Source organism: Euprymna scolopes, chromosome 30 (genome assembly GCF_053919585.1).
Source record: "Euprymna scolopes isolate OS-2025 chromosome 30, ASM5391958v1, whole genome shotgun sequence".
NCBI classification, from domain to species: Eukaryota; Metazoa; Mollusca; class Cephalopoda; order Sepiida; family Sepiolidae; genus Euprymna; species Euprymna scolopes.
In genome coordinates, this window is record NC_136511.1 from 63,211,537 (window position 1) to 63,233,216 (window position 21,680).

At 33.8% G+C, this 21,680-nt stretch overlaps 1 pseudogene; it reads right to left on the reverse strand.

Annotated features, from left to right (window-relative positions):
- Positions 1–20,823: 20,823 nt before the first annotated feature.
- LOC145254932 (5S ribosomal RNA) lies at positions 20,824–20,940 on the reverse strand (annotated as a pseudogene).
- Between the last annotated feature and the right edge of the window lie 740 nt (positions 20,941–21,680).

Below are 21,680 nucleotides of genomic sequence, written 5' to 3' on the forward strand. Positions count from 1 at the left end.
TCACAGCAAGAAATTAAGCCTAAACAGACATAACAGCAAGAAATTAAGCCTAAACAGAAATCACGGTCAGAAATTAAGCCTAAACAAACATCACGGCAAGAAATTAAGCCTAAACAGACATCACAGTAAGAAATTAAGCTTAAATAGACATCACAGCAAGAAATTAAGCCTAAACAGACAACTTCAGCAAGGAATTAACCTTAAACAGACATCACAGCAAGATATTAAGCTTAAAAAGACATCACAGCAAGAAATTAAGCTTAAACAGACATCACAGCAAGAAATTAAGCCTAAACAGACATCACAGCAAGAAATTAAGCCTAAACAGACAACTTCAGCAAGGAATTAACCTTAAACAGACATCACAGCAAGATATTAAGCTTAAAAAGACATCACAGCAAGAAATTAAGCTTAAACAGACATCACAGCAAGAAATTAAGCCTAAACAGACATCACAGCAAGAAATTAAGCCTAAACAGACATCACGGTAAGAAATTAAGCCTAAACAAACATCACGGCAAGAAATTAAGCCTAAACAGACATCACAGTAAGAAATTAAGCTTAAATAGACATCACAGCAATGAATTTAGCCTAAACAGACATCACAGCAAGAAATTAAGCCTAAACAGACATCACGGTAAGAAATTAAGCTTAAACAGACATCACAGCAAGAAATTAAGCTTAAACAGACATCACAGCAAGAAATTAAGCTTAAATATACATCACAGCAAGAAATTAAGCCTAAACAGACAACTACAGCAAGAAATTAAGCCTAAACAGACATCCCAGCAAGAAATTAAGCCTAAACAGACAACTACAGCAAGAAATTAAGCTTAAACAGACATCACAGCAAGATATTAAGCCTAAACAGAAATCACGGTAAGAAATTAAGCCTTAACAGACAACTACAGCAAGAAATTAAGCCTAAACAGACATCACGGGAAGAAATTAAGCCTAAACAACCATCACGGAAAGTAATAAAGCCTAAACAGACATCACAGTAAGAAATTAAGCTTAAACAGACATCACAGCAAAAAAATTAAGCCTAAACAGACATCACAGATAGAAATTAAGCCTAAAAAGACAACTACAGCAAGAAATTAAGCCTAAACAGACATCACAGTAAGAAATTAAGCCTAAATAGACATCACGGTAAATAATTAAGCCTTAACAGACAACTAAAGCAAGAAATTAAGCCTAAACAGGCATCACAGCAATTAATTAAGCCTAAACATAAATTACGGTAAGAATTTAAGCCTAAACAGACAACTACAGCAAGAAATTAAGCTTAAACAGACATCACAGCTAGAAATTAAGCTTAAACAGACATCACAGCAAGAAATTAAGCCTAAACAGACATCACAGCAAAAAATTAAGCCTAAACAGAAAACTACAGCAATAAATTTAGCCTTAACAGACATCACAGCAAGAAATTAAGCTTAAACAGACATCACAGCAAGAAATTAAGCCTAAACAGACATCACAGCAATAAATTAAGCCTAAACAGACATCACAGCTAGAAATAAAGCCTAAACAGACAACTACAGCAAGAAATTAAGCCTAAACAGAAATCACGGTAAGAAATTAAGCCTAAACAGACATCACGGTAAGAAATTAAGCCTAAACAGACAAATAAAGCAAGATATTAAGCCTAAAACGACAACTGCAGCAAGAAATTAAGCCTTAACAGACATCCCGGCAAGAAATTAAGCCTAAACAGACAACTACAGCAAGAAATTAAGCTTAAACAGACATCACAGCAAGAAATTAAGCTTTAACAGACATCACAGCAAGAAATTAAGCCTAAACAGACATCACAGCAAGAAAGTCAGCTTAAACCTACATCACAGCAAGAAATTAACCCTAAACAGACAGCTACAGCAAGAAATTAAGCCTAAACAGACATCACAGCAAGAAATTAGCCTAAACAGACATCACAGCAAGAAATTAAGCTTAAACAGACATCACAGCAAGAAATTATGCTTAAACAGCCATCACAGCAAGAAATTAAGTCTAAACAGACATAACAGCAAAAAATTAAACCTAAACAGACATCACAGCAAAAAAATAAGCTTAAACAGCCATCACAGCAAGAAATTAAGCCTAAACAGACATCACAGCAAGAAATTAAGCCTAAACAGACCACTACAGCAAGAAATTAAGCCTAAACAGGCATCACAGCAAGAAATTAAGCCTAAACAGAAAACTACAGCAAGAAATTTAGCCTAAACAGACATCACAGCAATAAATTAAGCTTAAACAGACATCACAGCAAAAAATGAAGCCTAAACAGACATCACAGCAAGAAATTCAGCTTAAACAGACATCAGGGCAAGAAATTAAGCTTAAACAAACAACTACAGCAAGAAATTAAGTCTAAACAGACATCACAGCAAGAAATTAAGCCTAAACAGACAACTACAGCAAGGAATTAACCTTAAACAGACATCACAGCAAGATATTAAGCTTAAAAAGACATCACAGCAAGAAATTAAGCCTAAACAGACATAACAGCAAGAAATTAAGCCTAAACAGAAATCACGGTAAGAAATTAAGCCTAAACAAACATCACGGTAAGAAATTAAGCTTAAACAGACATCACAGCAAGAAATTAAGCCTAAACAGACATCACAGCAAGAAATTAAGCCTAAACAGACATCACGGTAAGAAATTAAGCCTAAACAAACATCACGGCAAGAAATTAAGCCTAAACAGACATCACAGTAAGAAATTAAGCCTAAACAGACATCACGGTAAGAAATTAAGCTTAAACAGACATCACAGCAAAGAATTTAGCCTAAACAGACATCACAGCAAGAAATTAAGCCTAAACAGACATCACGGTAAGAAATTAAGCTTAAATAGACATCACAGCAAAGAATTTAGCCTAAACAGACATCACAGCAAGAAATTAAGCCTAAACAGACATCACGGTAAGAAATTAAGCTTAAACAGACATCACAGCAAGAAATTAAGCTTAAACAGACATCACAGCAAGAAATTAAGCTTAAATATACATGACAGCAAGAAATTAAGCCTAAACGGACAACTGCAGCAAGAAATTAAGCCTAAACAGACATCCCAGCAAGAAATTAAGCCTAAACAGACAACTACAGCAAGAAATTAAGCTTAAACAGACATCACAGCAAGATATTAAGCTTAAACAGACATCACAGCAAGAAATTAAGCCTAAACAGACATCACAGCAAGAAATTAAGCTTAAACAGACATCACGGTAAGAAATTAAGCCTAAACAGACATCACGGTAAGAAATTAAGCCTAAACAGACATCACAGCAAGAAATTAAGCCTAAACAGACATCACGGTGAGAAATTAAGCTTAAACAGACATTACAGTAAGAAATTAAGCCTAAACAAACATCACAGCAAGAAATTAAGCCTAAACAGACATCACGGCTAGAAATTAAGCTTAAACAGAAATCACGGTAAGAAATTAAGCCTAAACAGACATCACGGTAAGAAATTAAGCTTAAACAGAAATCACAGTAAGAAATTAAGCCTAAACAGACATCACAGTAAGAAATTAAGCCTAAACAGAAATCACGGTAAGAAATTAAGCTTAAACAGAAAACTACAGCAAGAAATTAAGCTTAAACAGGTATCACAGCAAGTAATTAAGCTTAAACAGACATAACAGCAAGAAATTAAGCTTAAACAGACATCACAGCAAGAAATTAAGCCTAAACAGACATCACAGCAAGAAATTAAGCTTAAACAGACATCACAGTAAGAAATTAAGCCTAAACAGACATCACAGCAAGAAATTAAGCTTAAACAGACATCACAGCAAAAAAATTAAGCCTAAACAGACATCACAGATAGAAATTAGGCCTAAAAAGACAACTACAGCAAGAAATTAAGCCTAAACAGACATCACAGTAAGAAATTAAGCCTAAATAGACATCACGGTAAATAATTAAGCCTTAACAGACAACTAAAGCAAGAAATTAAGCTTAAACAGGCATCACAGCAATTAATTAAGCCTAAACAGAAATTACGGTAAGAATTTAAGCCTAAACAGACAACTACAGCAAGAAATTAAGCTTAAACAGACATCACAGCTAGAAATTAAGCTTAAACAGACATCACAGCAAGAAATTAAGCCTAAACAGACATCACAGCAAGAAATTAAGCCTAAACAGAAAACTACAGCAAGAAATTTAGCCTTAACAGACATCACAGCAAGCAATTAAGCTTAAACAGACATCACAGCAAGAAATTAAGCCTAAACAGACATCACAGCAATAAATTAAGCCTAAACAGAAATCACGGTAAGAAATTAAGCCTAAACAGACATCACGGTAAGAAATTAAGCCTAAACAGACAAATAAAGCAAGAAATTAAGCCTAAAACGACAACTGCAGCAAGAAATTAAGCCTTAACAGACATCCCGGCAAGAAATTAAGCCTAAACAGACAACTACAGCAAGAAATTAAGCTTAAACAGACATCACAGCAAGAAATTAAGCTTTAACAGATATCACAGCAAGAAATTAAGCCTAAACAGACATCACAGCAAGAAAGTCAGCTTAAACAGACATCACAGCAAGAAATTAAGCCTAAACAGACAGCTACAGCAAGAAATTTAGCCTAAACAGACATCACAGCAAGAGATTAGCCTAAACAGACATCACAGCAAGAAATTAAGCTTAAACAGACATCACAGCAAGAAATTATGCTTAAACAGCCATCACAGAAAGAAATTAAGTCCAAGCAGACATAACAGCAAAAAATTAAACCTAAACAGACATCACAGCAAAAAATTAAGCTTAAACAGCAATCACAGCAAGAAATTAAGCCTAAACAGACATCACAGCAAGAAATTAAGCCTAAACAGACGACTACAGCAAGAAATTAAGCCTAAACAGACATCACAGCAAGAAATTAAGCCTAAAAAGAAAACTACAGCAAGAAATTTAGCCTTAACAGACATCACAGCAATAAATTAAGCTTAAACAGACATCACAGCAAGAAATTAAGCCTAAACAGACATCACAGCAAGAAATTCAGCTTAAACAGACATCAGGGCAAGAAATTAAGCTTAAACAGACAACTACAGCAAGAAATTTAGTCTAAACAGACATCACAGCAAGAAATTAAGCCTAAACAGACAACTTCAGCAAGGAATTAACCTTAAACAGACATCACAGCAAGATATTAAGCTTAAAAAGACATCACAGCAAGAAATTAAGCCTAAACAGACATAACAGCAAGAAATTAAGCCTAAACAGAAATCACGGTCAGAAATTAAGCCTAAACAAACATCACGGCAAGAAATTAAGCCTAAACAGACATCACAGTAAGAAATTAAGCTTAAATAGACATCACAGCAAGAAATTAAGCCTAAACAGACAACTTCAGCAAGGAATTAACCTTAAACAGACATCACAGCAAGATATTAAGCTTAAAAAGACATCACAGCAAGAAATTAAGCTTAAACAGACATCACAGCAAGAAATTAAGCCTAAACAGACATCACAGCAAGAAATTAAGCCTAAACAGACAACTTCAGCAAGGAATTAACCTTAAACAGACATCACAGCAAGATATTAAGCTTAAAAAGACATCACAGCAAGAAATTAAGCTTAAACAGACATCACAGCAAGAAATTAAGCCTAAACAGACATCACAGCAAGAAATTAAGCCTAAACAGACATCACGGTAAGAAATTAAGCCTAAACAAACATCACGGCAAGAAATTAAGCCTAAACAGACATCACAGTAAGAAATTAAGCTTAAATAGACATCACAGCAATGAATTTAGCCTAAACAGACATCACAGCAAGAAATTAAGCCTAAACAGACATCACGGTAAGAAATTAAGCTTAAACAGACATCACAGCAAGAAATTAAGCTTAAACAGACATCACAGCAAGAAATTAAGCTTAAATATACATCACAGCAAGAAATTAAGCCTAAACAGACAACTACAGCAAGAAATTAAGCCTAAACAGACATCCCAGCAAGAAATTAAGCCTAAACAGACAACTACAGCAAGAAATTAAGCTTAAACAGACATCACAGCAAGATATTAAGCCTAAACAGAAATCACGGTAAGAAATTAAGCCTTAACAGACAACTACAGCAAGAAATTAAGCCTAAACAGACATCACGGGAAGAAATTAAGCCTAAACAACCATCACGGAAAGTAATAAAGCCTAAACAGACATCACAGTAAGAAATTAAGCTTAAACAGACATCACAGCAAAAAAATTAAGCCTAAACAGACATCACAGATAGAAATTAAGCCTAAAAAGACAACTACAGCAAGAAATTAAGCCTAAACAGACATCACAGTAAGAAATTAAGCCTAAATAGACATCAGGGTAAATAATTAAGCCTTAACAGACAACTAAAGCAAGAAATTAAGCCTAAACAGACATCACAGCAATTAATTAAGCCTAAACATAAATTACGGTAAGAATTTAAGCCTAAACAGACAACTACAGCAAGAAATTAAGCTTAAACAGACATCACAGCTAGAAATTAAGCTTAAACAGACATCACAGCAAGAAATTAAGCCTAAACAGACATCACAGCAAGAAATTAAGCCTAAACAGAAAACTACAGCAATAAATTTAGCCTTAACAGACATCACAGCAAGAAATTAAGCTTAAACAGACATCACAGCAAGAAATTAAGCCTAAACAGACATCACAGCAATAAATTAAGCCTAAACAGACATCACAGCTAGAAATAAAGCCTAAACAGACAACTACAGCAAGAAATTAAGCCTAAACAGAAATCACGGTAAGAAATTAAGCCTAAACAGACATCACGGTAAGAAATTAAGCCTAAACAGACAAATAAAGCAAGATATTAAGCCTAAAACGACAACTGCAGCAAGAAATTAAGCCTTAACAGACATCCCGGCAAGAAATTAAGCCTAAACAGACAACTACAGCAAGAAATTAAGCTTAAACAGACATCACAGCAAGAAATTAAGCTTTAACAGACATCACAGCAAGAAATTAAGCCTAAACAGACATCACAGCAAGAAAGTCAGCTTAAACCTACATCACAGCAAGAAATTAACCCTAAACAGACAGCTACAGCAAGAAATTAAGCCTAAACAGACATCACAGCAAGAAATTAGCCTAAACAGACATCACAGCAAGAAATTAAGCTTAAACAGACATCACAGCAAGAAATTATGCTTAAACAGCCATCACAGCAAGAAATTAAGTCTAAACAGACATAACAGCAAAAAATTAAACCTAAACAGACATCACAGCAAAAAAATAAGCTTAAACAGCCATCACAGCAAGAAATTAAGCCTAAACAGACATCACAGCAAGAAATTAAGCCTAAACAGACCACTACAGCAAGAAATTAAGCCTAAACAGGCATCACAGCAAGAAATTAAGCCTAAACAGAAAACTACAGCAAGAAATTTAGCCTAAACAGACATCACAGCAATAAATTAAGCTTAAACAGACATCACAGCAAAAAATGAAGCCTAAACAGACATCACAGCAAGAAATTCAGCTTAAACAGACATCAGGGCAAGAAATTAAGCTTAAACAGACAACTACAGCAAGAAATTAAGTCTAAACAGACATCACAGCAAGAAATTAAGCCTAAACAGACAACTACAGCAAGGAATTAACCTTAAACAGACATCACAGCAAGATATTAAGCTTAAAAAGACATCACAGCAAGAAATTAAGCCTAAACAGACATAACAGCAAGAAATTAAGCCTAAACAGAAATCACGGTAAGAAATTAAGCCTAAACAAACATCACGGTAAGAAATTAAGCTTAAACAGACATCACAGCAAGAAATTAAGCCTAAACAGACATCACAGCAAGAAATTAAGCCTAAACAGACATCACGGTAAGAAATTAAGCCTAAACAAACATCACGGCAAGAAATTAAGCCTAAACAGACATCACAGTAAGAAATTAAGCCTAAACAGACATCACGGTAAGAAATTAAGCTTAAACAGACATCACAGCAAAGAATTTAGCCTAAACAGACATCACAGCAAGAAATTAAGCCTAAACAGACATCACGGTAAGAAATTAAGCTTAAATAGACATCACAGCAAAGAATTTAGCCTAAACAGACATCACAGCAAGAAATTAAGCCTAAACAGACATCACGGTAAGAAATTAAGCTTAAACAGACATCACAGCAAGAAATTAAGCTTAAACAGACATCACAGCAAGAAATTAAGCTTAAATATACATGACAGCAAGAAATTAAGCCTAAACGGACAACTTCAGCAAGAAATTAAGCCTAAACAGACATCCCAGCAAGAAATTAAGCCTAAACAGACAACTACAGCAAGAAATTAAGCTTAAACAGACATCACAGCAAGATATTAAGCTTAAACAGACATCACAGCAAGAAATTAAGCCTAAACAGACATAACAGCAAGAAATTAAGCCTAAACAGAAATCACGGTAAGAAATTAAGCCTTAACAGAACTCACGGTAAGAAATAAAGCCTAAACAGACAACTACAGCAAGAAATTAAGCCTAAACAGACATCACGGGAAGAAATTAAGCCTAAACAAACATCACGGAAAGTAATTAAGCCTAAACAGACATCACAGTAAGAAATTAAGCTTAAACAGACATCACAGCAAAGAATGAAGCTTAAACAGACATCACAGCAATAAATTAGGCCTAAACAGACATCACGGTAAGAAATTCATCTTAAACAGACAACTACAGCAAGAAATTAAGCTTAAACAGACATCACAGCAAGAAGTTAAGCTTAAACAGACATCACAGCAAGAAATTAAGCCTTAACAGACATCACAGCAAGAAATTAAGCCTAAACAGTCAACTACAGCAAGAAATTAAGCTTAAACAGACATCACAGCAAGAAATTAAGCTTAAACAGACATCACAGCAAGAAATTAAGCTTAAACAGACATCACTGCAAGAAATTAAGCCTAAACAGGCAACTACAGCAAGAAATTAAGCCTAAACAGACATCATGGTAAGAACCACTCCAGAGAATTCTAATCTGAACGACAACAATCAAGAAGAAAGAATCCACACAAGAATATTAAGGAATGTCTTATCGTTTTTGAATACCATTTCTTCACTCCGGTTGTACTAGAAACGTCCCCACGACAATCAAGCAACTCCTCACCGACAAACGGTTAATGAGATTGTCAGTGATATGAAGAACATTAGTACGAGATGTAAAACTATGGGTGGAATGGGTGATATTTGATTACCTAACAGAACTTCAGAATTATTCGAGTATATTGAACTCGGTGGCGACCATGTTCTAGTTTGCAGAAACGGAGACCCGTAGTAATTTGTGTCATGAAGAGTTTTTGTAAAGAAATCATCTTCGTGGAAAATCTGTTCAGTTCTCTGTACGCGATGGAACAAAAAGAAACTTATTTGCAATGGTGGTAGAGAAATAAGTTCTGGCTGTAGAATGATTTACTTATACTTCTGCAGTTTAAAGCTTGTTTTTATGTGACTCTTGATCGGCAACGCCCGGCGAATGACAGAAAACGCCGGATTATACTGAGTGAGCGAATAGAGACGCAAGCGAACAGACGGTAAAAATTGGAAGAAAAAAAATAAACGAAAGTGTTTTTAAAAAAAAGGAAAGAGCAGAGTATCATTGCACTTTTCCCAGCAAGAATCTTGTCACAAGAAATGAAAATGTATTATTCCAGTATAAACACCCCATTTTCCCAATGTTATGAACGGCTTTCGGAATAAACACCCCCCAACCTTCAAAGCTATTCTTTCTAGGGGGAGGGAGAAGGTGTTTATTCAGAAAGACGTTCTTAACATGGGGGGTGGGGGTGTTTATACTACGCTGGAGCCGGTCGTAAAAACTACTAAAATAACTTTCAATACACAAACAAAACAAAAAAAAATATTTGTTCACTAATTCAACAAAACAAAATTTTATTACTTCCCTCTCCCTCCAAAGACAAAAACAGAAAAAAACATAGCTGTCATCTATATATATACAAGCGAAAATGTGTGTTTGTATGTATGTGTGTGTGTTTGTATGTATGTATGTATGTATGTATGTATGTGTGTTTGTATTTCTCACAAAAACTTTCCACACGGGTCACGGATTTTCACCAGATCGGTTTCATTTTAAACTGCCAGCTATCACTCGATAAATATCGAAAAACTGGCAAAAAACGTTCATCCCTTCACCCTGAAATCAGTAGTTTTCTACAGGGGGGGGGGGTCAGCAAAACCCGTCCTCTTATGACGAGTTCGCTTCTACGCATGCGTCATACGACGTCGTAACCTGATTTACTTCAAATATTTGAAAAAGCGACATAATTTTGTGGGCGTCGTCATAGCTCAGTTGCTTAGAACGCGGCCTCATTATCTAAACGTTTTGGGTTCGAATCATGGTGTGAGATGTCTTTTTTTTTTCGATTTTTTAATTTTTAATATTGAAGCAGTGTTATTTAAGTCATTTCTCGCGTGTTTTTCAGATTTTTTAACGCTCGTTTTTCTGTTGTTTTTTTTTTACTTCGCTTATTCTTAGGTTTTCATTAATACCCCACTCCCCCGCACACACCCAACAACACCCGGGCAACGCCGGGTACCCCCCGCTAGTTAAAAAATAAAAATAAATCAGTAAAATTTATGAAAGTATTATGATAGGTTGTTTGTTTTATTTTCTTTCTTTATGTTCGTTTTTTATTTTTTTTTTGACTTCGGCGTTTTTTGTCGCTAAATTCATGGTAAATAAATAGCTTTCTTTGTTTTGTGTGTGCACATTATTAATAGTTATACAGATTAATATGTAAAATGACATATTCATTCACATATTCATTTATTGATAAAAGAATTATTGAACAAACTATTTTTTTTCACCTTTATCAGGAAATTTTTGAATTGATTTAGAAATATTTAAAGCTATTTTATATTGGATTTATTTTTATTTCGGACTATTATTCTCATCTTTATTAGTTGTTGTTTTTTATCTTTTATTGGTTTTGTTTATTCACAACGTTTCGGCCAACTATTCCTCTGGCCTTCGTCAGGTGGTAACGTTGTGAATAAACAAAACCAATAAAAGATCAAAAACAACTAATAAAGACGAGAATAATAGTCCGAAATAAAATTAAATTAATATATAATGCTTATCTCAAAAATAAATTCCAATTAAGGAATAATATATATATATATATATATACTATTTTATATTGATTGAATGAAATTTCATTTGTTAACAAAAATGGCACTCGGTAAAGTGCATACTTCCACCAAGGTCCATTTAGTCAACCTATCAAAATGATTTATAGTCATATAAGTATAATTTATGTTCATTGACTTTCTAACAGCAAGTCTTACGAAAAAACGGGATTTAAACTGCAGGAGTACCATTTTTATAAACACTTTGTTTATTTCTGCTAATTGATAGTGTTTCTACATTTTCGGTTGTCATTAAAAAAATAAAAATAAAACAGTAAAATTTATGAAAGTATTGCGATAGGCTGTTTGTTTTATTTTCTTTCTTTTTGTTCGTTTTTTATTGACTTCGGCGTTTTTTGTCGCTAAATTCATTTATAGTCATATAAGTATAATTAATGTTCATTGAATTTCTAACAGGAAGTCTTACTGAAAAATGGGATTTAATGAATTTGCATCATCGCAACAGCCTCTTACAATTGATTTCTCGCTGGTAGTGGCCATTGGTTTATACTGAAATTTGAGTGGCACTCAGCCTCCCCAAGGTCCCAGTTCTCTTTGAGCTTGTCCAGCCGAGGTCTGGCTCGCGCTCGCTCCTCGGTCTTTTAGTCCTTCTTGACCCTTCTCGGCCCTTTGGTATCACTTTTTTATTGGAGGAACGGTGATGAAACAATGGGGGGATGCATGTTGGGGGGTGTAGAACTTATAGATAAGCTGCTTCTGTGTTCTTCATTCCCTGTAACGCTTATTCGCTATATTGTCTTGTATTATTCTCCGCATTCAAGGGTTTTCCTTAATATTTCAGTCGTTTTCATTATCGTTAATAATGTACTTTTGCAGTTATTCCTCTGATTCCAATTTCTGACATTCTTTTTCCGAAGTTTTTTTGGAATTGTTCCTAGTGTTCCTACTATTATCCGTACTATTTTGATTTTCTTCATCATCCAAATCCCTTTTAACTCTCTGGCTAGCTCTTTGTATTTGCTTCGCTTCTCCTTTTCTCTCATACTAACCCTATGGTCAGCTGGAACAGCAAAGTCTACGATTTGACAGGATTTTTCTTTATTCTTAATTATTACGTCGTCTGGTCTTCTTGCTTGGATGGGTTTGTCTGTCTGTATGTTCATGTCCCATAGGATGTTGTGGTTCTCGTTTTCGAGTGCTGTTGCGCGTTTATGCTTGTACCATTTGTCTGTACGCTCAAAATGCAGTCCTTTGTACAATTCCCAGTGCACCGCCCTCCCCACTTGGTTATGCATGTTTTTATATTCCTTTTTGGACCAGTTTGCTGCATTCACATACTATATAGTTTATCGTTTCGTCCCTTTGTCCACAGAGTCTGCATTTGCTGTTTTCTTGTGTTTTATCGATCCTTGCTTTGATATGGTTGGTTCTTATCGAGTTATCTTGTACTATTATACTCTTATTAGAGATTCCGTTTCTCGGTTTATATGTCCTTTTCGCATCCATGTTCACGTATTTTTGTTATTTTAATCTTTTGTTATTCTTATGAATCTCCCGTGAAGTTGTTTCTCTTCCCATTTCGCTTTTCTCGTTTTGTCGTTTTTCTCGGTTTTCTGTTTTGTTGTTTTTTGCAGTGTCTCTCACTGCCATAATAATCCTTTCAGTGCTTTGTGATCTGTATTTCTCTAGTTCTTTTTTGGTGTCCCCTCCCGTCGTCTTTCCTTTTCACGCAGTCTGTCAATATCGTCCTTATTATTATCATCATTATTATTATTATCATTAGTATTATTAGTAGTAGTATTATTATTACTATTATTATTATCATTATTATTATTATCAATATTATGTTTATTATCATTATCATTATTATTATCATTATTATCATCATTATTATTATTATTATTATTATTATCATCATTATTATTATTATCATTAATATTATTATCAATATTATGTTTATTATCATTATTATTATCATTATTATTATTATTATGATTATTATTAAAATCATTATTATCATCATTGTTATTATCATCATTATTATTATTATCATCATGATTATTATTATCATTATTATCGTTATTATTATCATTATTATTAATATTATTATTAAATCATTATCATTATCATTATTATTATCATCATTATTATTATCATTATTATTATCATTATTATTATCATTATTATTATAATCATTATTATTAATATTATCATTATTATTATTAAAATCATTATTATTATCATTATAATTATCATCATTATTATAATCATTATTATTATCATAATTATTATTATCATTATCATTAGTATCATCATTATTATTATTATCATTATTATTATTATCATTATTATTATTATTATAATTATCATCATGATTATTAGTATCATTATTATCATTATTATTATTATCATTATTATTATTATCACTATTATTATCATGATTATTATTATAATTATCATCATGATTATTATTATTATTATCATTATTATTATCATTATTATTATCATTATTATTATCATTATTATTATCATTATTATCATTTTTATTATTATTTTGTATTATTTCTTATTTCTTATTTTTCCCTTTTTCGATTCTTCTCTTTCTTTGTCTTTTTTTATTTTATTCCTTTAGATATCTTTTTTCTTATTCTTTCTTTTTCTCCTTTTTTATATTAAATGTTGCATCACGTGACGGATCTACTGATTAATTTGTGCTGGAAATTCCTTTCTAATTTTCATTACTGACTTTTCTTTTGTATAGCGTCATCGTCTGAAGCGGTTTATACTTACTTGTAACCGGCTGATCGAAATACGTTCATGAATGTGTAGTGAAATATAAATAAAAGTACATCTTTCCTACTTCGGTATTTGGTACTCTTGTATTTACCTCTTTCAATCCATTTATTGTTTCACCTCTCGAAAATATTAACCTGGCATTTATATATGTATATACACATGAGTGTTGGGGGTGTATTTATATATGCATATATAAATACACCACCACAGACAGGTATATATATATATATATATATATATATATATATATATATATATATATATATATATATATATGCACGTTTCATTAAATAGCACGGATAACTCTTGTTTGTTTTTCTTGTAATCTTCCTTTTCTCTTTGTTGGATCATTTTCAAAATGTTTTTTTTCCGAGTGAAAAAAGAAATGTCCCATAATCGCGAACGTTTTCGACCTCCATTGGCCATCCTCAGGCGAGTAGTAAAAAATAAGAATCAAATTGAAAAATGAAAGTAGCGAGATGAAATGAAAAGACGATTAAAAGATGATTAAAAGGCGACAAAATCGCTTAAAATCACTAAATTACCCAAAAGTGAGTTTAGAGACATATTAATAAATAACACGGCCATTTTAACTGTCTCATATTGCGAGGTGCGCCCCCAGATCTTTGAGGCATTGTTAATCCACATTAATAAACCAACGATTAACCAGACTCAAAGCGAAACGGAGAGCACGCTCAAGTGCTTTTGAGTATTTTAATGATTTTAAGCGATTTTAATCGTCTTTTAATAATCTTTTCATTTCATATCGCTACTTTAATTTTTCAATTTCATTTTTTTGTTTTACTACTCGCCTGAGGATGACCAATGGAGGTCGAAAACGTTCGCAATTACGGGAAATTTCTTTTTTCACTCGGAAAAAACGTTCGGAATATGGTCCGATAAAAAGAAAAGGAGGATTACAAGAAAGACAAGCAAGAGTTATCTGTGCTATTTGATGAAACGTGCATAAAAGTAAAAATGCTGCCTAAATATACTAATATATATATGTGTGTGTGTGTGTATGTGTGTGTACGTGTGTGTGTTAATGAAAGTCAAATTATAATTACTGTAATAATAAATATTATACATGCCCCAGGACTGTGATTAACGTTCTACTGGTCACACGATTTGAACTCTAAACTTTAAATTTAAAGGTGACTGGCGATTAGGAATAATATGCTCTAATGAACCCATACGCTTGTGTTCCGTCAAATAAACACTTTCTAATAGCTTGACTAGTAACAAAATTTCGCCTCTTCACTGCAGAGGTCCCCAGATGTAGAAAGGTGTTCTACTTTTTTTTCTTTTTTTTTTTGCTCTCTCTCTTCCATAACCGCAACACTAAAAAAAATTCCTGTTATGTGAACAGAATTCTTACTGCCCAACTCCCCCACTCGGTTTGCTCACATATATATCTGGTCGCTATCACAGTAAACCCTGACATTTTAGTAACGATGTGACAGTGTATTCTGGAAGTTTTATGAGGAAAATGATATTTCAAACTTGCGAATAAGAAAAGTAGCCTCCTCGATGGACAGAACCTATTATCAAACAACAAGGTCGCATGCAAAGTATTATATATATATATATATATATATATATATATATATATATATATATATATATATATATAACTTATCCAAAACGCGCAAAATGAAACGATTTAATCACGCACAACTCGACACTTTGACCAAACTGATTAACTAGTGATAAATCACATGGAGGTGCCCGTTTTGTCTTTCAAGCGAGCCCCGGCTGTTTACCATCGATTCGACCAGGAATCTCTTCGCCAACATTCACGAAAACAATTACTTATGAGAAAGGACCGTTGAACAATAAACCACGTAAGCAACGGAACAGAACCCGGATCGTTAATGACAGACAAAAGATAACATTAAGGCAGAACAAAACACATAAAAAAAAAAGAAACTCCAATCAATAATAGGCCAAAGTCAATAAAGGAATTTTGTACAATATGTTCGCGCCCCAAAACCAATTCTTCGGAACCAATATTGTATCCCCGTAGATTTATGGCGGTGTTTATTCGCTAAGATGGCCACCGTAAATTCCAGCGTCCAATCGGAATTGGATCGGTGACATTTGGTGGGAGTTTTGGGCCAGAGGATTTCGATTCATCTCTACTCGATGTATTTGTTCAGCTGTCATCAACCATGAACGGAGCTTCTTTATGCTTCGTTTAAACTTATGCGTGACAGACTGACGGAAATTCTATTCAAAGCTTGTGTATGTCTGTTATTTTTTAAGTGTTTCAGAATAATAATACTCGTAATAACAAAATTATAAAATTCTGAATCGGAATCCACAAGTCTTGTATTTATCTTTGCTTTGACAAGTTTTGGACCTTGTATTCGTAATTTTTTTTTTATCTCCTTAAATTAATTGGCCACCTGCCTTGTCTGGAGCAATTTTCATTAAAATAAGTTTTTTTTAATAATGTAGCATTTTTCTTTTTTCCAATGTGTTAAAATTGCCCTTTTGTAGATTCAATAAAATATGGATGAAGTTCAATGTTTTTCTTTTGATAACAACAACAGCAAAAGCGAAATCTTCGTTTTTTGATTACTTTCGAATGGATACGTCTTTATACCTGTTATCCGGGCCGGTGGGGGGGGACTCGCGTAGATTCCTGTTATCACTACAGCACAAAACACGAGTCAAAGTAGAAAAACGAAATGTTTATTTTTTTTAATCATTCTCCTCAGCTATCTCCTTCTCTTTGCTCACTGTTATTCTAATTTTATCATCCGTTTTAGTTTTAATTGTCTGACGCGCCAACAGATATTCGGGTATTTGTATGAGGGATCATGTGAAGGTTGCCAACATCGTAAGTGGAAGTGATTTTGTAGAACAAAGTTGAATCGAACATGAAACACTAAGTTGTTAATCACTTGACCGCCGCCATCTCCCAACAACATAGTGATGAAAAGCAAATTAAATCCCGAGCAACGTCTGGTCTCCCCGCTACTTTGATTGTATCTCTACCCCCATCTCTATCTCTACTATTATATAAAAGCCATTTTGTGTGGGAGTGTTCCTTTCTTATATGTTCCGAAACGGTTGAGCCCATCTTTTGCAAATTTCACACAAAGCTAATTAATATGTCTGGCAGTGTTCTTAGATATTTTTTGCATAGACATTCATCCGATATGTATCGAAAATCGAAAAAAATCCGATCTTAAACATGGTCTTTCATCTCTTATAGATAAAAAAGAAGAATTTATACAGGGGAATATTTTACGTTAGACCGGCCGCTGTAAAAATTCTTCCCCTGTAAAACTTCTTCTATTTTTTTTTTTAACTATAAGAGAAGAAAGACTATGTTTGAGATCGTCAAGTCCAAATATCAGCTGACGTAGTATGGAAAACAAACACAGATGGAATTTGATGAACGACATTATCATTATTATTTTTTATTTGTTTATTTATTTATTTTATTTTATTATTTTTTATTTTATTTATTTATTTTTATTTATTTATTTTTATTTTTTTTTTTTGCAAATTAGTCACCCGGACAAATTATTCCTCGTAATATATAATAATCAATAGAGGATGTATTCTATAATAATACATACGCAATCTGCATAAATCAAAATATAATGTTTACACGTATTGTACGACCGGGCAATGCCGGGTAGACAGCTAGTAGATAAATAATTCTCAGAGTGTGATAATCTATAATTAATATGAGTTTGAAATCTGTATTTGATAAGAAAATCTGATAGAGCAAAGAAAGACGTTTCTCCGTCTTTTGTAAATCATGGTTTGCATTATTCTTTGTCCTCCCCCCCCACACCCCTATTTTCCCCTTCCGTGGCTCATCAATTCGTTTACATTTCTCTATAAAAGTTCGCCTTTTTATCTTGCGCCAGCACTGAAGTCTTATATCTGTCCGGTTTCAACCCAGAGATTACATATTCATTTTGGTGGCGGTGGGAATTATATTGCTTTTCGCACCCGCCTTTCGAACGGAGATGGGTTTACAGTCGGTCTGCTCAGACGCTCTCATCCATGATCCAATTCTTACGTAAATGACCACGTGTTTTTCCAGTCAGATTAGTCCACCTCATGTTGAGAAAGCTGAATTCCCATTAAAAACTGATCCTTGTCTAACCTTTGGTGAAAAAAACATATCATTGTCCAATGCAATATCGGGTGTAAAACCCAGCAATAATGCACGTAAATGAATAGTTTTGATGAACGAAGAAGGCTTCATGTAGATCACAGAATCCTGACGCACGATTTTCGAGAGCTCTCTGCCGACTCGCTTAACAACAACAACAACAACAACAACAACAACAACAACAACAACAACAACAAAAACAAAAAAAAAACCCAAACAAACAAACCAAGCAATGTGTTTGAAGACAAATAGGTTTCAGTAAATTATCGCTCGAATGAAGAATTCTGTCAATTCGATCATTCACCAAATGTAAACAGAAATCGATCATCGAACTGATGTCTTCTATTCGGTCGTTTCAATAGAAAGAATGATGGAAATATTGTTCGTAAATCATATAACTCTGCCAGGATTTTCAGCATCGTAACGTATTGTAAAACGAATTATATTTCCTTTATTAAATAGCTCAAGAGTTTCACAATATTATAAATACGTTTTGAGCGTATATATATATATATATATATATATATATATATATATATATAAGGAATGAAAAAATGTACCAGCGGTGGTTGACGTTATGTTTAAAGAAAAAATAGAAAAAACCGAATGAAATTATTAAAAAATCAACGTTTCGTCCTTGTCTCAGAGGACATCTTCAGGATAATTTATCACATTTTTATTTCAATTATCCTGAAGATGTCCTCTGAGACAAGGACGAAACGTTGATTTTTTAATAATTTCATTCGGTTTTTTCTATTTTTTCTTTAAACATATATATATATATATATATATATATATATATATATATATGAACAAATGATTAATAAAACATGTTAAAAAACATCTTGAAAAAGAGTTAAAAACATATTTAATTTTAAAAAAGGAAGCACAAGATAAGTGGATAGTCCTTAATCCACGGAGTTTCGAAGAACTACTCTCCTTCTCATCAGAGGGCAGGAATTAGCAAAATGCGGGATCGGGTTTTGCATGTAAAGGTATTTAATGAAACCACAAGTAAGTCACAGATCTTACTTGATTAAAAAAGGGTGGGGCAAGGGGAGTAGGAGGTAAAAGAAAGTGTGTGTGTGTGTGTGTGTGTGTTTTGGAAATATTTTACATCTTTTGTTTTTCTGTATATAAATTTCGATATATGTGCAGATTTCTGTATTTGTATGCTAGTCGGATCCGTGTGCAGTAAAAGTATGACACAAAGTCGGAACAGATCTAGTAAAGTAAAACAAATAAAACTACGGTTAGTGAGGATACTATCAACTCTGGAAAATTGCGAGTGTTGTCTGGCGTAACCAAATAAAATTAAACCACCTGGCTTTCACTATAGAGTATTATCTGGGGGTGGTAGCTAGCAGAAGCCACTGTTTCTCATTGTCAATGCTGAGGGTTACTGGTGAATAGTACTGGTTTGGGGCGGTTACTTGCGGCTACTGGCGTTTACTACCATTTACTAGCCGGAAATTGGCTGCGTTTATAACTGCCAGTGTCAGTTCTTGGCGTTCACTGTCGGCCATGATATGTAGCGGCCTCCATTAGACTGCTCCGTAATTAAATTGTATCTCTTAAATGACGAGCATTGGTGTTTTGAGGCAGTTATTTGTGTTTATTGGCCGGCGGTGTCTGAAACTATCGGTCATTGTCGGTTACTATATATTATGACAAGTGTCGGACCGCATTGACCTGCTCTAGGAAGAAGTCACCTGTCTTCAATTATCGTGCACTGTCATTTTGGTCAGGTATTGTCATCCAGTGGCGGGCACTTGGAGTCACTGCCGGTTATGATTGTTATAGTAACTGGTGATCAGTGCTTATTTCGAGTAAAAGTGCGAGTAATGTGGTTTATATTTAGTTTAATTTACTGTTATGCAAAGTGGTTAAAATGGGGTTAGATCTCTTTGTAAAAATGCATGTACGTTCGAATTTGTTAAACCACAATCAATTCATTTTACCTGTCTCTGCAGGAGTAATTCCCTAGCGTATTCATATACACACGCGGAAATAGACACAAAACAAAAATAAGTCCTACATTCTGGCTCTTTGAATAAAAATGTTCTTTCTGCTTCCATCATCTACGGCCTTTCATTCATTATCGGAGAACTATCAGTAAGTTATAATCATCCGTAATTTATTGTTTCATATATTAGCATATTTATCACATAGCACCTGTCTGAGATAGCGTGATACGTTCAAAAAAGCATAAAATTGGAATAGTTTGAGAGATGTCATACAGTGGGGGGGGATACGTCCTTGACAATCCGTTTGACAGTGGCTCTGTTAGTGTCAAGATGAGATACGACTTTTCCGGGCTCAACATTAGCTCTGAGGCTAAACAGGACATGTCAACAAAGCTTCTCGTGTATTTTTTTTTTTTTTTTAGGTTAAGAGTGTATTCAAAATACTGCGCTGGCTGTTCAAACCCCACCTTACATCATGTCTAACCTCTTGCAGGGGACGTAAATAAACATATCGTAGTTTGGTTTGATTCGGTGATTTTACGGCATATCAACCCTTTTCGAGTTATCTAATGCCGTATGCGATGATTTCGGATAAAGGGCTGATTCTTCAAGTTCTCTATATTTTCAAATATTTATTCATGACATTCGTTTAGTTGAATTGGAAGTAGCAGCAGCAACAACAACAGGCTCCTTCAGTCCACACCTCTCCCGAGTCGACATTGTTAAATACCAGTGGCCAATGAAGTGCGTGTACAGGACAACTGGAAACAAATGCCGAGATAAGCGGAGAGCACATACAGCGCTTGGAATTCCCAAATGGTCACCCATCTGGTACTAACCAGGCTCAACGTTGCTTAACTTCGGTGATCTGACGAGAACAGGTTTGTCAACGCGATTATGCCGTATGGAAGTAGTAGTAAACATATTATAATTAACTAATTGAAATAGGGCTTATTCAGCGTCAGATCATCTCAAATCGATATAATACTCTGCTTTTTCCTTCATTGGGTAGTTCGTACATTACGCTTTGAAAAAGGTTAAATACAATTTTTGAAGGCCAAAACTGCATTTAAAAAAAGCTAAATTTGCGAAATGTTGCTTTAAAAATGCCAATCTGGCATTCCAAGCTAAAAATATGAGAGCCGTCTCGCTTTGATGTAGCCTGGTTCTCGAATAGTATAATAATATATGCTCATTGTTGAAATAGAGTAAGAAAAGAACTCGTAGTGATTTGGACGTGCAGCGGTTCTTCACCTAAGAAACAAGTCGGCGAAAAGTTACGTAAAAATAGAATATTTGAAAGGAGCGGGGCAAAAATAGATATTCTAAACAAACAGAGCAAAAAAGAAAAATGCTAATTGATGCGGAACAGAAGGAGTAAATTAAAGAGTGTCTCTTACAACGTAAGATGTATTCTTTATATTGAACTATGTAACACAATATTACTTTCTGAGTATTTATTAGAACTTATTAGTGTATCTCATTTGAGTCAGCTCTATATTTAATATACAATAGACACTAGTTTCATAGAAATTTTAATAAACTCATATTTGCTACGTATTATTTTTTCTGTCGCCTAAATTATTTTTTACGCTATCCAGACAAATATCAGGTTTATCGAATCATGTTTGCTGATTAAATATATTTC